The sequence below is a fragment of the Triticum aestivum genome, chromosome 6D (genome assembly GCF_018294505.1).
Source record: "Triticum aestivum cultivar Chinese Spring chromosome 6D, IWGSC CS RefSeq v2.1, whole genome shotgun sequence".
NCBI classification, from domain to species: Eukaryota; Viridiplantae; Streptophyta; class Magnoliopsida; order Poales; family Poaceae; genus Triticum; species Triticum aestivum.
The window spans coordinates 248,652,404-248,670,129 of record NC_057811.1 but is presented as its reverse complement, the minus strand read 5'-3'; positions in this window follow the sequence as shown (position 1 = coordinate 248,670,129).

Here is a 17,726-nt window from a genome sequence, read left to right as displayed (position 1 = left end):
GGGCGCGGGCACGGGTGACGTGGCGCCCTCCGGTTGGCTGCGGGTGGCGGCGCGGGTTCGTCTGGCGCGGGACGGACGCATCCGGCGGCGGAGAGGGGAAGGGGTAGGGATTGATCTGCGCGAAAAAATCCGGGGGCTCACTTATTTATAGCTAGAGGGAGCTAGGAGACTCCAAATAGAGTGCGGTTTTTGCCCACACGATCGTGATCGAACGACCGAGATCATGGAGGGGACTTCGATGGGTTATAGGGCTGTTTGAAGGGGGTTTTGCTGCAACACACAAAAGGACTTTGCGGTTACCCGGTTAACCGTTGGAGCATCAAACGACCTCCAAATGGAACGAATCTTGACAGGTGGTCTACCGGTGGTATACCAAGGCCACTTGGAAAACCTCGGTCCATTCTGAGAACGTTTAACACCCGCTCACGAAAAGAGACAAGAGGGGGTGCGCCGGTGCATGTGGGAGTGCCGGATTGCAAAACGGACAACGGGGAAAATGTTCGGATGCATGAGACGAACACGTATGCAAATGAGATGCACATGATGACATGATATGAGATGCATGACATGAACAAAATGCAAAACGAAAGACAAAACCCAACCACGGACGGAATATCATAACACATAGCCGAAAATGGCAAGAGTTGGAGTTACAAATATGGAAAGTTACATCCGGGGTGTTACAACACTCCACCACTACGAGAGGATCTCGTCCCGAGATCTAGGATGGTACCGGAGAGAAATGAAAGAGGAAAAGGTAAAACAAAGTTGCTTCTTTGACAAACGAGTGAAACCAAAGAACCTTGAGAGGTTAAACAATTTTTAGAAAAGAATACAACGGAGATGAACGAGATTACAAACACTCCGTTAGAAAAGGAGAACAAGGAACATTATGAGAACCTTGTGGGTTGAAAGACATGAAATAAGGGCTTAACGAACCAAAAGAATATGAAACCACACCGATATAACGAGATATCCAAGGAACAAGAATGACATAATTTTGACAGCACTCCGGTTGAAAAAGAGAAGGAAACTTGATAAGATGAAAAGAAATTGAAGAGATGACACCACACTCCGGTTAAATGGATAAGCAAGGAAAGACGATGATCTTGACAAAACGAGAAGATGGGTCGAAGAGAGCAATATCACAATGTCTCCGGTAGAAATGAAAGAATGCAATGAAAAGAACGGAGTTGTTGAAAAATCAACAACGAAAAGAATAAGCTTGGAGTGGACTTATGGAAACATCTCAACATTATGAGGTGACAAACGACCACTAAAGGAAGCCATTGATTTGAGTTAGAGCACCAAGGCGATGAAAAACTTCTTTCACCAAGAGGATAGGAGAAAACTTGGATCATTGATAAGCACCATAATAGCAACATTCCTTAGGGAAGGCTTTAGGTGAAACATGACACAAGATAAATCCAACAAAGAGATTGGTGGATTTAAAATATCTCATTCTTGGCAACATGGGAATCATGAAAAGCGAACTCAAATTGTCAAGAATGACATAACACCACCTCAAATGATAAGGTAGAACGAATTGCACTTCGGACTGCAAGATGAAGAATACTTGAGCTCCTCTGAAAAGAATCTCGATGAACACTTCGAGAAGGAATTAAATCCTTGATGAACCATCATGTAGAGCCTCCATGAAGAACTACGATAATAAAAGGATGATAGAAAGAAAGAGAAGTTGAAAACACCAGGTGAAGCCTTGCAGTGATAAAATGAAGCTTTGAAATGATATAACCGAGAAAACTTGGAACTCCTGAAAGAAAGATGAACAAATGAAATCAAGAATTTTGATGAACCTCCAGAATAAGGAATTGAATTTACTCGATGAAAGAAGAATAAGAATTACATTATGCTCATCCTTCACCAATTAATTGATGACAAGCAATGGATTTGTCATACTACTTATTCTTGTAGAAAGGATTAAGATAGATATGGCGCAAACTTGGGAAGGTCTTGATGGAACCACCGGTAGGATTTGGAAACAACGAATGAATTGATATGATAACGAAGGAATAGAAATCTTGAACGAACCACCGTAAGAATTGAAAATGAACAAAGAAAAGATAAAGAAACATCGGGAAGAATTAGAAAATGAATGAAGATACTTGAGAGAATTTAGATACAAGTGAACGCAGAGATCCCGAGCTGACTAGATAATACTTGAATGATGCACTGGAAGAATTCGAGAACGAGAGCTGAAAGCTGAGAATGAATAATTCTGAGATGATGAGTTCCAGAGAATCAAACTGAAAAGACTCCTGAATTGCTCCGGATGGGTGAAAAGAATTCTCACACTCAAAACAATTATGAGAGGACGGCAACAAGTTAGAACCACGCATCTTCGAGAGAACGGATTAGATTGAAGAGGAACTCTTCTTCGGTCTTCAAATGTTGAGAATGATGACGATAAACACCACCATGAATTCTTGAGATACTCCGGGATGAAAATAAGAAAGGTTGAACCAAGAATGAAAAGAATTTGGAAGATCTTGGAAAAAGACATCTGACTGATGATAACTCATTCTTACATCAAACTTTGAAATGAATTTGGGAATAGCTCCGGGAAAATTAGAAGAGTCAGGTAAGATCCTGGGAAAAGAGATGTGGGTTAGGGCCCACTCAAAAGATACACCGTTGAATGATTTAAAAGAGAGATTGCGTCGGTTCAATTAAATGGCTTGAATAAGGTAAGACCTCGAAATAGCTAGAAAGGATTAAGAATAGAAACATGAATCCTCTGGGATACCTTCAGCACTCTAGATAAACATGAATAGCAAGAGGTGGATGATTAAGAGGTGCACCGGCATGAGAAAACATTTGAAACGATGAAAGGATACGATCAACACCGAAAGCTTGCATTGAAACCACCGAGGAAGATAAGAGAACAAAGAATGATAAACTTGAAGCTCCGTTAGTATCTTCATGGGAAATCACCGGATAAGAACATTGATGGAAAAGAATGGAGAGACTTCCCATCTATAAGATGGATACTTGATTAAGAAATCTGAGTCCTTGAAGAAAAGGGGTGGGAGGGCGGGAAAACAAAGGCAACTTGGGCAGATGGAATGGATACCGTTGAGAAAACTTAGAATTGATCTTTCGAATGTTGGGATGACTGGATGCACTTGAAGAGAAGCACGCCGGTTGGAAAGAATTGGGATGACAATCTCGATGATCAAGAAGGATTGGTATTCACATAGAAGTATGAGAACACCGCTTAGGAAAGGTAGGGAATCAACACCTGACAATGAAGCAACTCGAATACCACAACTTCAAACAAAACAAAGGATTGGCTCGCAGAATAAGCCGGAACAAACATATGATAGAGATTTCGTCCGAAGTTTTCGTGGTGGGGCCCACACGGGCTCGGTCGTACAACACCATCATGTACAAGGCAGTGCACATGACATACGAAGCGTCCCCGAGTCGGCATAGCCAAGGACTCTTTAAGACACTACGAGACCACTGTAAAACCAACCGTGGAAAGGCGGACCACTAGACGTCGAACCCCAATCTCATATCATGCGTCTGTCGGAAAGATATCCTAGGAGCTACTTGAATTCCCACTTATAAACTCCCGAAACTTTTTGGTTATGCAATCAAGTGTTGGGGACACAGGGGACACAATATATATCACCCAAACTAGCAATCCCTAGATCCAGTTGTATCCATCCGTCAACACATAACCAAGAAACCTTCGGAAATCGTGTACCTCAACCTTCGAAAAGCATCCGTTATACGAGTTATGGCAATACTACCGAACTCCCGCCCCAGTACTGGGTGGCGTCGAGGTGATCACACCAACAACTGCATAAAATAGATTTTCGATGTCGGCGAAACTCAGGTATTCCAAAACTGCAACGATAAAATTGTGACGAGAACACCTCGGAGCTCAACTCCCCGGGACACTGCCACAACCCCTAAATGTCAGGAGGCACCAAGAACAATGTTCTCGTCACAAAACCATCGGAACGATTCTAAGATACCCGCGTGATCCTAAATTGTTTTTAGTGAAATTTGAGGAGAGAAGAGTCAAAACTTCTACGTCAGGAGGCCTCACCAGAGCGACGAAGAGACTGAGGAGTAAAAGAATCCTACTCTCTGATATATATAATCCTAAGACTCAAAACATTTTTGTTCTAGACTCAACAACGCCAGCGATTCAATCAAGCAGGGGGCTCCTAAGTCGGGGATGGCTCTGATTACTAACTTGTAATGCCCACGATGCGGCTATATCTCCCACGTGTCGAGGCACGACTTAGAGGCATAACCGCATTGTGGTTTTGTCGCAAGAAGGGTCATCTTCACACAATCCCATGTAAGGAACAAGAATGGGATAACGAGAGTTGGCTTACAATCGCCACTTCACACAATACATAAATTAATTCATATATCATCCAAAATCCACACATAGACCGTCTACGGTCAAATCCAAATGAAAATAAGATAACCCCAAATGCTAGATCCCCGATCGTCCCAACTGGGCTCCACTACTGATCATCAGGAAAAGAAACATAGTAACGACCACGTTCCTCGTCGAACTCCCACTTGAGCTCGGTTGCGTCATCTGCACTGGTATCGTCGGCACCTGCAACTGTTTTGGTAGAATCTGTGAGTCACGAGGACTCAGCAATCTCACACCCGCGAGATCAAGACTATTTAAGCTTATAGGAAAGGATGGTGTAATGAGGTGGAGCTGCAGCAAGCACTAAGCATATATGGTGGCTAACATACGCGTATGAGAGCGGGAAGAGAAGCAACACAACGGTCGCGAAGCTAGAAATGATCAAGAAGTGATCCTGAAACTACTTACGTTCAAGCATAACTCAAACCGTGTTCGCTTCTCGGACTCCGCCGAAAAGAGACCATCACGGCTACACACACGATTGATGTATTTTAATTAAGTCAAGTGTCAAGTTCTCTACAGCCGGACATTAACAAATTCCCATCTGCCTCATAACCGCGGGCACGGCTTTCGAAAGATAATACCCTGCAGGGGTGTCCCAACTTAGCCCATTATAAGCTCTCACGGTCAACGAAGGATAAACCTTCTCCCGGGAAGACCCGATCAGTCTCGGAATCCCGGTTTACAAGACATTTTGACAATGGTAAAACAAGACCAGCAAAGCCGCCTGAATGTGCCGACAAATCCCGATAGGAGCTGCACATATCTCGTTCTCAGGGCACACCGGATAAGCGAAGCGTACAGGTACCAACGTAACCCAAGTTGCCAAGGGACGGTCCCGCACGGTGCTCTAGTTTGGCCAACACTCAGAGGAGCACTGGCCCGGGGGGTTAAAATAAAGATGACCCTCGGGCTCGCGAAAACCCAAGGGAAAAAGGCTTAGGTAGGCAAATGTAAAACCAAGGTTGGGCCTTGCTGGAGGAGTTTTATTCAAGGCGAACTGTCAAGGGGGTCCCATAAATCACCCAACCGCGTAAGGAACGCAAACTCAAGGAACATAATACCGGTGTGACGGAAACTAGGGCGGCAAGAGTGGAACAAAACACCAGGCATAAGGCCGAGCCTTCCACCCTTTACCAAATATATAGATGCATTAATTAAATAAGAGATATTGTGATAATCCAAAATATCCATGTTTCAACATGGAACCAACTTCAAATTCGCCTGCAACTAGCAACGCTATAAGAAGGGCTGAGCAAAAGCGGTAACTTAGCCAAACAACGGTTTGCTAGGAAAGGATGGTTAGAGGCTTGACATGGCAATATGGGAGGCATGATATAGCAAGTAGTAGGTAGTGCAGCATAGCAATAGAACGAACAACTAGCAAAGCAAAGATAGAAGTGATTTCGAGGGTATGGTCATCTTGCCTGCAAGGTTCTCAGAGTTGTCGAAAGCTTGATCCTCGTAAGCGTACTCAACAGGTTCCTCGTTCACGAACTCGTCTCCCGGTTCTACCCACAGCAAGAACACAAGCAATGGAACCACAATCAATCACGGGAAATGCACAAGCAACATGATGCAATACATGCATGATATGCGAGATGTGATATGCGATGCATATGCGTGCTCCGGAAGAAAAAGGATGAACAAGGCAGTAACTTGGCAAACCAAGTATGCCACTTGAAAGATGAGATGATTTCGGTCGAAATCGATATAAAGATCACCGGAAACGGATGCACGGTTTGCAAATGGCAAGCAAAACAAGAATGACACGATTCTGCGATTAACAGCATGATAGCACTTAGAACACATCAAGTAACTATGCTACAGCACCCCAACATAGCAACAAAGCATATGGCAGTAATCTGCAAGAGATGCTTGACAAAAGATGAATACTGAGCTATGGCTAGATCACACCATAACAGGTTCAAACAAGCATGGCAAAAATGCAAAAGATATCAGCTTCACAGACTTGGTGAAATTACTGGACATGGCTGAAACAGCATCAGGTAGCAATGTTCAGAGCAAGCAATCAATATGCTACAGGAACTTAACATAGCAGAACAAGGCATGGCATGAATCTACTAAATGCATAGAACAAAAGTCCCTTACTGACCATGAGCCAAAAAGGATGAGAATATATGATGGCACCCATGTAAACATAGCAAGTTTCATTAACAGATTTCAGACTTGCAGAAAACAAAGCATGGCATTGAACATATAAACCCTCCTAGACTCATAGTCACGACCGTTGCCTCCACGTCGCCTTTAAATCGCTATGCCACCGCCTGTAAATTCCGTGCCCTGCCAAGGGCATTTTAGTCATTTCACGCGCAGGCATATAAAATGCAGCCCGCCCGTGGAGAAACCCTAGCTGCTGCCTCCGCCCGCACTCGAGCCCGCACTCGCGCCCCCACCCACCCACGCTGCTCTCTTCCTCGATCCCCTCCCACAAACCCTAGCCTCCTGGTGACGCCGCCCCTTCCCCCGTCCCCCTCCCCCCCGCACGCCGCGAGCCCCTCCCTCCTCTTCGCGTTTCGGGCGGCCATGGACGACTCCATGAGCGGGACCACCGCCGTCGAGGCGCTCGTGGCCGGCGGCGCACTCCACGGGGCTCGGGACGTCCGCGGCATCGCGGGCTGTGGACCGAGAGGCAGGGCTGGGGACGTCCGCGGCGGCGCGGGCTGTGGACTGAGAGGCAGGGCCCGTGATGCATTCCGTTCGAGGGGCTGGTCGGGTTGGCGCGGGATCTGAGCCACCGTCGATGGATTTCTCGCAGCTTGGCTCCTGTTGCTTTGGATCCGGTACGATCCCCATCTCTCTCTCTCTCTCCGATACTCAACCAGGCACTCACTCGCTCACTCTATTTGTGCGCGCGCGTGTGCGCAGTTTCACATCCCTGAACCCCCAAGACTTAGTTCTGAAATATTCAGATGCTCATGTACTGTTCCAACTTGCCATCTTTGTTACTCATGGCTTGCTTGACGGACATACAAAAGATGGAAAGAGAACATTGCTTCTTGTAGATAGTCTGTTAAATTTCCATGAATTAACCTTTTCACGTTTAGGTCATATTCAGTGGTGTCATTTTCCTGTTTGTCTGACAATTACCAGTTAGTGTATTGTACAAAGTGTATGCTGTTTGACATTGACACGAAAGGCAGAAAATACAAAAAATGCATAATTTCCAAGACATGATTCTACTAACCGCATTCTCACGTTATCATTCTAATTATTTTTTATTGTTAGTCAATACAAAAGTAGTTTTGGCTGTAGCCATTCTAAAAACATTCAAACAATCAATACACTACGTGCATCTAACGGATCTTAATTACTCTGATTTCATGGACTGAGAGACATAATCATAGGATTTGTATTCCCGAAAAATTATAGAGGGGGGGAGGGGGGATAACCAGAGAAAACACTTGATATGTTTGCCGCACAAATGGGTATATAGATGACTAACCAGTTTTCCGTCGGAGTCGCGGTTGTTGCCGGCGTTGTTGTTGACCTCCAGCTCCGGCTGGGGGGGGGGGGGCACGACGGTGCCGACGAAGTCAGGGTCGTGCTACTGCCTGCACGAGACCTCGTCGGCGACGACGGAAACCTCTATGGCTAGCTTCACGCGTTGTGCGGGTGCTTCACCAGCCCCGGCGTCGCCACTCCCTCCGATGCTGCGCTTCGGCGGCATCGTCATACACTCTAGAGTCCAGACGTTGGTGACCACTGTGGACCGGGGGTGCGGCCGCCTATTATGGCGGGCGGCTCGGGCATGCAATTAATACGGACCAGTGGGAGTGAGGCAGGCTGCGGTCAAAAGTTGTCTCGCCTCCCAGTGAGCCTGCGCGGCGGACGTCTGCCATTCCTACCATCATTTCAGACAGCTACTCGCACGCCTCCCCGTCAATACAGACAGCTGCACGCATGCCTCCCCGTCAGCCTGCGCGGTGGACTGGTCGCATGAGTCCCGTCAACTCACGCCTGCTCGGACGGCACACGGGGCGTGTGGCAGCACGTATATTTTTTTGGTTTATTATATGCCGCTTTACTGCTTCACTGAACCATTTGCGTTGAAGAGATGCACTAATCCTGCGTTGAACATCTCGCACGCTTTCTGGTGAACCTGCGCAACAAACGAGTTTTGGATTTACTACAATTTAAAAACCAGGTATCTCATCATTTTGTCGGCAATCAACGGTGCCCTGGTGTTCGAAATTCATTGCCATTTCTTGCATGGGACCTAAGCATGCACCCAAGGACACAGACTTGATTTTTCAACCAATTTATATGCACTGGAGCATGTGCATGTAGTTCAGATTTTAATTATGCACATAAATGCATTGAAAACTCAGTTAATGCATAAAAATGTCCAAACGAACCCCGAAAAATCACAAACATTCACACAACACTCCTGTTGTTCTATGTTGACACGAAAAAAATGGAAGCACTAAGAGGAAATGGATATCATTTCGTCCCCAAAGGTGGGACGTTCCCTACCGGAAACCATCATGCTTGTTGTGAGAAGCTCTAGTTTGTGAGAAGCATATACCCAAACCTGCCCCAAATGAGACAAAAAATTTAGCACGACATGTTGATGCCACTCTATGGTAGCATGCCAAGTTTCATGAATTTCAAACGAGTTTTGGATTTACTAGAATTTAAAAACCAGGCATCTCAATGTTTTGCCGGCAATCAATGGTGCCCTGGTGTTTCAAATTCATTCCCATTTCTTGCATGGGACCTAAGCATGCACCCAAGGACACAGATTTGATTTTTCAACCAATTTATATGCACTGGAGCATGTGCATGTAGTTCAAATATGAATTATGCACATAAATGCATTAAAAACTTAGTTAATGCATAAAAATGTCCAAACGAACCCCGAAAAATTACAAAAATTCACACACCAATCCTGTTGTTCTATGTTGACACGAGAAAAAATTTCGAAATAATAAGAGGCAATGGATATCGTTTCGTCCCCAAAGGTGGGACGTTCCCTACCGAAAACCATCATGCTTGTTGTGAGAAGCTCTGGTTTGTGAGAAGCATATACCCAAACCTGCCCAAATGGGACAAAAATTTTACCACGGCATGTTGATGCCGCTCCATGGTAGCATGCCAAGTTTCATGAATTTCAGACGAGTTTTGGATTTAATAGAATTTAAAAACCAGGCATCTCAATGTTTTGCCAGCAATCAACGGTGCACTGGTGTTTGAAATTCATTCCCATTTCTTGCATGGGACCTAAGCATGCACCCAAGGACACTGATTTGAATTTTCAACCAATTTATATGCACTGGAGCATGTGCATGTAGTTCAAATTTGAATTATGCACATAAATGCATTGAAAACTCGGTTAATGCATAAAAATGTCCAAACGAACCCCGAAAAACCACAAAAATTCACACAACACTCCTGTTGTTCTATGTTGACATGAGAAAAAATTTGGAAGCAATGGATATCGTTTCGTAGCCAAAGGTGGGACGTTCCCTACCGGAAACCATCATGCTTGTTGTGAGAAGCTCTGGTTTGTGAGAAGCATATACCCAAACCTGCCCCAAATGGGACAAAATATTTACCACGACATGTTGATGCCACTCCATGAAAGCATGCCAAGTTTCATGAATTTCAGACGAGTTTTGGATTTACTAGAATTTAAAAACCAGGCATCTCAATGTTTTGCCAGCAATCAACGGTGCCCTGGTGTTTGAAATTCATTCCCATTTCTTGCATGGGACCTAAGCATGCACCCAAGGACACAGATTTGTTTTTCAACTAATTTATATGCACTAGAGCATGTGCATGTAGTTCAGATTTGAATTATGCACATAAATGCATTGAAAACTCAGTTAATGCATAAAAATGTCCAAACGAACCCCAAAAAATCACAAAAAATCACACAACACTCCTGTTGTTCTATGTTGACACGAGAAAAATTTGAAAGCAATAAGAGGCAATGGATATCGTTTCGTCCCCAAAGGTGGGACGTTCCCTACCGAAAACCATCATGCTTGTTATGAGAAGCTCTAGTTTGTGAGAAGCATATACCCAAACCTGCCCCAAATGGGACAAAAAATTTACAACGACATATTGCCACTCCATGATAGCGTGCCAAGTTTCATGAATTTCAGACGAGTTTTGGATTTACTAGAATTTAAAAACCAGGCATCTCAATATTTTGCCGGCAATCAACGGTGCCCTGGTGATTGAAATTCATTCCCATTTCTTGCACGGGACCTAAGCATGCACATAAGGACACAGATTTGATTTTTCAACCAATTTATATGCACTGGAGCATGTGCATGCATTTCAAATTTGAATTATGCACATAAATGCATTGAAAACTCAATTAATGCATAAAAATGTCCAAACGAACCCCGAAAAACCACAAAAATTCACACAACACTCCTGTTGTTCTATGTTGACACGAGAAAAAATTTGGAAGCAATAAGAGGCAATGGATATCATTTCGTCCCCAAAGGTGGGACGTTCCCTATCGGAAACCATCATGCTTGTTGTGAGAAGCTTTGGTTTGTGAGAAGCATATACCCAAACCTGCCCCAAATGGGACAAAAAATTTACCACGGCATGTTGATGCCGCTCCATGGTAGCATGCCAGGTTTCATGAATTTCAGACGGGTTTTGGATTTACTAGAATTTAAAAACCAGGCATCTCAATGTTTTGCCAGCAATCAACGGTGCCCTGGTGTTTGAAATTCATTCCCATTTGTCGGTGCAGAAAAGGAGGGGTCCTATTTTGTACCCCTTTACTTGTGCGCGGGCAGTTGGGGCCGCGCCTATGGCCACACTTAGCAGGGCAGAGGAAGGAAGCAAAGCCACAAGACAACCAGAGCAACGCCAAGCAAGAAACACAAAGAGCAGAAGGGCGAGGTGGAGTCCCCCGACAAGGCTCTTGCCGGGGCGGCCTCCACAGCCCCGGCAAGAACCTTGCCAGGGCAACTTGCCCAACGCCAGCAGGGCTGCCACCCTTGAGCCTAAGAATTCCAATGCCCTCAACCACAATGGAACCAAAGCTCGGGAGGCGCCTCCGTGGTGGCATGCAGATCTTTGTGAAGACCAAGAACATGCAAGATTAGATGAGAATCAAAAGATGGAGATCCTCGGCGCGATCTTTGCCGAGGATACCCATGAGACCCCCCGGCAAGACCCTTGCCGGGGACGCCCACGACGCCGCGGCAGGACCCTTGCCGGGGCCCCGGCAAGACCCTTGCCGAAGACATCCGCGGGGCCGTAGCCAGGCCCACATCCGCCAAGACTCCACCGCTGTTCCCATGCAGCTGCCAGCCCACCAACTAGGCGAGCACCTGCGTGGCGACGTGCGACCTCTAGGCCAACTCAGCAAGCACCTGCGTGGTGGCACACAGATCTTCACGAAGACTATGCCACCGCGCCAACTCAGCAGCCAGCCAGCCAGCGTGGCACTACACGCCTCGTCAGCTCGGACGCGCGTCGAAGCCAGGCGAGGCGGCGACAGCTGGGACGAGCTTCCTTGTCGTCCCCGATAAAGCAAGTAGGGCACGTCGACAGTGCATTAAATGCGTTAGTCCTATGGTGCCAGGAGATAGACTCGACTACTGTACATCTTTCCACCTCTTGTGTGCCACTGTGGCAGCCCCTTTTGACTATAAAAGGAGGCTCGCGGCATACTGAGGAAGGATTCAGACTTTTTGGACTCGGCATGTTTTGTAGCTAGTACAAGAACACCAGATAAATAGAAACCAGCAGGAGTAGGGTATTACGCATCACTTGCGGCCCGAACCTGGATAATCCCCCTGCGTTGATCTCTCAATCCCGCTCTTTCCACAGCCCCACGCCCGCCAACCATAGCAAAAGGGATTCCTTGTGATCCTGTAGGTGTCATTCCCCCGACATCTTTGGCGCGCCAGGTAGGGGGCGCAAGCTGTGAAAATCCAGTTTGGAGGTTAGCACAGCGACTTCATCATCACCATGGCCCCCAAGAAAAAGGGGATCACAGCGATCGGCTCGTCCGGGACCGGCAGTCCGCGCCAGCACGAGCAGGCGGTCGGGTGGCCACGGATGGGGCCGGAGACGTGGCCCGCGAGCATCCACAACATTCTGGCGATCGGAGCCAGGCGAGCGGCGTCGTTCGAATCCGAGACGATGAGCCACGCGCCGTTGGGTCCGGGGGCGGGGCCGTGCTACCCACAGGCAGCACGGCAGCCTCAATGGAACCCGAGCTGGCGCCCGCGCCGCGCCCTTCCCGGGCCGCGCGCGATGAGAAACACCGCGATGTCGGAGCCCCTGGGCACAGCCGCTGAAAGAGCCCTGTGCGCCACTCGCAGGACGAACCAGGCCGGGGTACGCGCTCAGACGCCGGTGCAGGCGGCGTGCGGCCGCGGGACCGCGATAGAGCCCCTTGTAACCCGGTTAGAAGTTGGAGCACATCATGGTCTACGCAGATCTCACCGCCGCCTACGCCAGCAGAAGCGCTGGCGCGCGTGCAGCTGCTCCTCGACTCCTCCCCCGCCGCTGCGGAGAAGCTCGACGAGTGGAGAGGCACCATTCGAAGCCTTGTCAGCTTCACCAACAAAGACGAGCCGCTCCCAACGGGTCCTGACGAGCCGGTGCATGCCGGCGGTGGGGGGACCAGAGACACCGGCCCGTCGACCCGACCTCGGTGACAACGTTTCCACAGCGTCGTCCGACCCACGAACCCGCCGCGACCAACGTCAAGTCCTTCGGGAATGGGCCCAGGAAGACGCTCGAACTACCATCGAACGACGATGGGAGACGCGCCATCAGTCAGATCGGCGTGCGGGGCCTACCATGGACCACCTGGCGCCGGGGGGCCCCGGCGACCTGCCTTACGAGGTGGGTTGTCCAGCCTTTACCCGAGAGCTGCGGCAGTTCCAGTGGCAATCCCACCGCACGTTCAAGCCCGATGTTGGCGAGAAGTACAATGGCAAGACCCACCCGTCGGAGTTCCTCAGCATCTACACCATCGCGATGCAAGCTGCTAGAGCTCGCGACGACAAGGTGCTTGCCAATTACTTCCCGTTGGCACTCAAACCCAACGTCATGTCGTGGTTGATGCACTTGCCAGCGGATTCCATTTCTTCTTGGCCAGATTTGTGTCACGAGTTTGTTGGCGCCTTTACTGGAGGCCACCAAGCTCATGGCCAGGCAAGCGATTTGCACATCATCCCCCAGAAAGAAGGTGAAAACCTGTGCAAGTACATACAGAGGTTCAGCCGGGTGCAGTACAACATCCCAGATGTTCATCCCACCGCCGTCATCAACGCATTCCATCAGAATGTGCGCAACCACAAGATGCGTGAAGAGTTGGCGATGAACAAGGTCAAGGATGTGGCCGAACTCTATGTTCTGGCCTATAGATGTGCTTGAGCTGAAGAGGGAAGGAAGTACCCCGGCAAAGACGCCGGTGCGGAAACCGACTCGACAGACGAAGACACCGCCGCCCTGACAAAGAAGGGCCGGCGCCGCAACATGAAGCGCAAGGGCAAGACTGTGCTTGCCATCGAGGGATCCGGCGAGCCCGGCACCTTTAAAAAGGCCAAGGTTGACGACCCCGGCAAGGAGGTTGCGGGGTGTGCCGCCTGCCTGGCCTTGGTGGCTGCCGGCAAGCCAGGAGGCTCCGACAAGCAGTACTGCAAGATCCACCGCACCAAGGGCCGCGACCTCCATAACTGTCGACAGGTTGAGCTGCTTGCAGAAAAGCTGAAGGCTGAATATGAAAGGCGGGACAAGGAGAAGGGCCAGGATGGTGCAGAGGGATCCGGCAAGAAGCGGGGCAGACAAGGGGGTCGCCGCGACAAAGATAACCAGCAAGAGAGGCCCGCTCGGGGCCGCGACAAGAAAGAGGAAGATGATGATCACGACGAGGACGACGAGTTCGGCGCGCATGAGTTCCAGAAGGCTACACAGGCCATGTGCGTCGATGGTGGTGCCTCGTTGCACACCTCACATCGCTAGCTGAAGCAGTGGGCGCGTGAGGTCACTGCGGCAGAGCCGTAGTTCGATGCCCAGAAGCCCCTGAAGTGGTCCCGCACGCCCATCGTTTTTGACACCGAGGATCACCCTGATCGCACAACTGCGGTCGGGTGTTTGCCGTTGTTGGTTTCACCAACAATACGCAATCTCAAGGTGACCAAAGTGCTGGTTGACGGTGGGGACGGTCTGAAGTTGATCTCGCCCGCTGTGATCAAGCAGCTGCAGATTCCTGATGGAGATCTCGAGGAGATGGTCACGTACCAAGGGGTCAACCCGGGAAGGAATCAGCCGAAGGGTAAAATCATGCTGCCCGTTACGTTCGGGGCCGGGCTGAACTACATGACGAAGAAGATCGTTTTTTATGTTGCCGAGATCCCCCTGCCGTTCAACGGGATCCTTCTCCGCCCAGCGCTGGCCAAGTTCATGGTGGCGTCACACTACGCCTACAACACACTGAAGATGTCGGGGCCGCTGACCATCATCATCGTCCCCTCTGACAAGAAAGACGCGCTCATCTGCGCCGACCAACTCTACGGAGAGGCAGTTGCAGCAGCCGCCGCTAGGGCACTTGCTCCTGCCGCTGAAGCCCCGGGAAGGAAGAAGGCCGGCAATACCTCTTGCACCCACTCCGGCAAGCGCACCTCTTCGGAGTCCTGTGCTCCCGTTGAGGACGTGCCAGAGAGCTCCACCGGCAAGAGCAAGAAGTCCAAGGCTGCACCACCAGAAACCAAGAAGGTGTCCGTCAAGGAGGACGACACGGGCGGGGCTTTCACTATAAGCTCCACCCTCGACAACAAATAGGAAAGCGCGCTCATCGCCTTCCTGCGGGCGAATGTCGATGTATTTGCATGGCAAGCATCTGACATCCCTGACGTTCCCAGGGAGGTGATTGAGCACCATCTTGATGTCTGTCCTCATGCGCGGCCCGTCAAGCAGAAGGTCAGGAAGCAAGCTTTGGAGCGACAACAGTTCATCATTGAAGAGCTCAGGAAGTTGGAGGCGGCAGGCCTGGTAAGAAGAGTACTCCACCCCACATGGTTGGCCAATCCGGTGGTGGTGCACAAGGCAAATGGGAAGTGGAGGCTGTGTATTGACTACACAGACATCAATAAAGCCTGTCCAAAGGATCCTTTCCCTCTGCCACGCATCGACCAAATTGTCGACTCCACTGCCGAGTGTGACCTGCTGTCATTCCTCGATGCCTACTCAGGATACCACCGGATCTTCGTGATGAAGGAAGACGAAGAGAAGACCGCGTTCATCACCCCATGTGGTACGTACTGTTTTGTACGAATGCCTTTCAGGTTGAAGAGCGCTGGTTCAACATTTGCCCGAGCAGTCTAGATTGGTTTTGAGCCTCAGCTACATAGAAATATGGAAGCTTATATGGATGACATAGTGGTCAAAACCAAGGACAAGGCCACGCTCATGCAAGATTTAGAAGAAACATTCACCAATCTACGCAAGATCAACCTCAAGCTCAACCCAGAGAAGTGCGTGTTCGGTGTCCCCTCCGGCAAACTTCTCGGGTTCTTTGTGTCTCAACGCGGGATCGAAGAAAATCCTGACAAGATCAAGGCGATCGAACATATTGAGGCGCCGAAACGGGTCAAAGACGTCCGTAGGCTCGCCGGGTGCGTTGATGCCCTGAGTAGGTTCATCTCCAAATCTTCTGAGTGCACCCTCCTCTTTTTCAAAGTTCTGAAAAAGGCGGGTCCAGTAAAATGGACTCCGGAGGGAGAGGCAGCACTGCAAGATTTGAAGAGGTACCTATCCTCCAAGCCAATACTAGTCGCGCCTAGACCACGGGAGCCGTTGCTGCTGTACTTAGAAGCAACGAATCAAGTGGTCAGTGCTGCTCTGGTGGCGCGGAGGGAACCTGAGGGAGAAGCAACAGTTGCAGCAGAGCCATCGGATGGCGAGCCAGGGTTCTCCCCGGTAGAGCCTGACACCGGCAAACTGGAACCCCCGGCAAGGCCCGGTCCTGGCAAGGCAGACTCTGAGCGGATGGGCGAAGTGGGACAGAAGAAGAAGATGGTGCAACACCCAGTGTATTTTGTCAGTTCCCTCTTGCAGGGGGCTAGGTCAAGATATTCTGGAATGCAGAAGCTGCTTTTCGGCCTCCTCATGGCCTCGAGGAAGCTGCGCCATTATTTCCAAGTGCACGAGATCACCGTCGTCACCCGCCTCCCTTTGTAACGGATTCTGCACAACCCAGATGCGACAGGGAGGATTGTGGAGTGGGCATTGGAGCTATCGAGCTTTGGCCTCAGGTTTGAAAGTACTTCGACGATCAAGAGCTGAGCTTTGGCACAGTTCATAGCAGAGTGGACCGCAACGCCCGACGAGGAGATTCAAGAGACCACCCTTCCCGGCAAGGAGACGAGCAGTGAGTGGATTATGTACTTTGATGGAGCTTTCTCACTCCAAGGTGTTGGTGCTGGCGTGCTACTCGTCGCACCCACCGGAGAGCACCTCAAGTACGTAATCCAGATGCACTTCCCATGGGAAAAATCAATGAACAATACGGCGGAGTACGAGGGGTTGCTTACCGGTCTCAGGATCGCGGCAGACCTCGGAATCAAGAAGCTCATCACCAGAGGTGAATCGCAGCTTGTCGTCAAGCAAGTTAACAAGGATTACCAGAGCCCGTTGATGGAGACCTACATGAATGAAGTGAGGAAGTTGGAAGAACGTTTCGACGGCCTACAGGCAGAACACGTTCCCCGAGCGGAGAACATCATTGCCAACGACCTGTCGAAATGCGCTGCCCTCAAGTTGCCTGTGGAACCAGGTACCTTTGTACTTCAGCTAATACAACCATCCGTAGAACCATTAGCAGGGCAGAACAAGCGAGGGAAGACAAGCCCCGGAAAGTACCTTCCCGCCGAGCTCCCAGGAGCCACCGGCAAGGAGGTTGCCGGGTACCCCAAGCTTGCCGAGGGGCAACTACCTCTGACGGGGCCCCAGACCCTGACCGTAGAGGCAGCTGCCCCTGTGGCCGAAGATGTGCCTTTAGTCCTTGCCGTCGAGCCCCAGGCTCCGGCATGGGCGCAACCCACCATCCGTTTCCTCCAAACAGGAGAGCTCCCCGAGGAGCAGGAAGAAGCAGAGAAAGTAGCCCGTCGGTCCAACATGTACCAGTTTGTGGATGATACCCTGTACAGAAGGAGGCCAAACAGAGTCAGACTGAAGTGCATTCCTAAAGAGGACGGACTAGAGCTATTGGCAGAGATACATGGAGGTATGTGTGGCTCCCACATAGGGTCAAGGGCCCTTGCCGACAAGGCATTCCGACAAGGTTTCT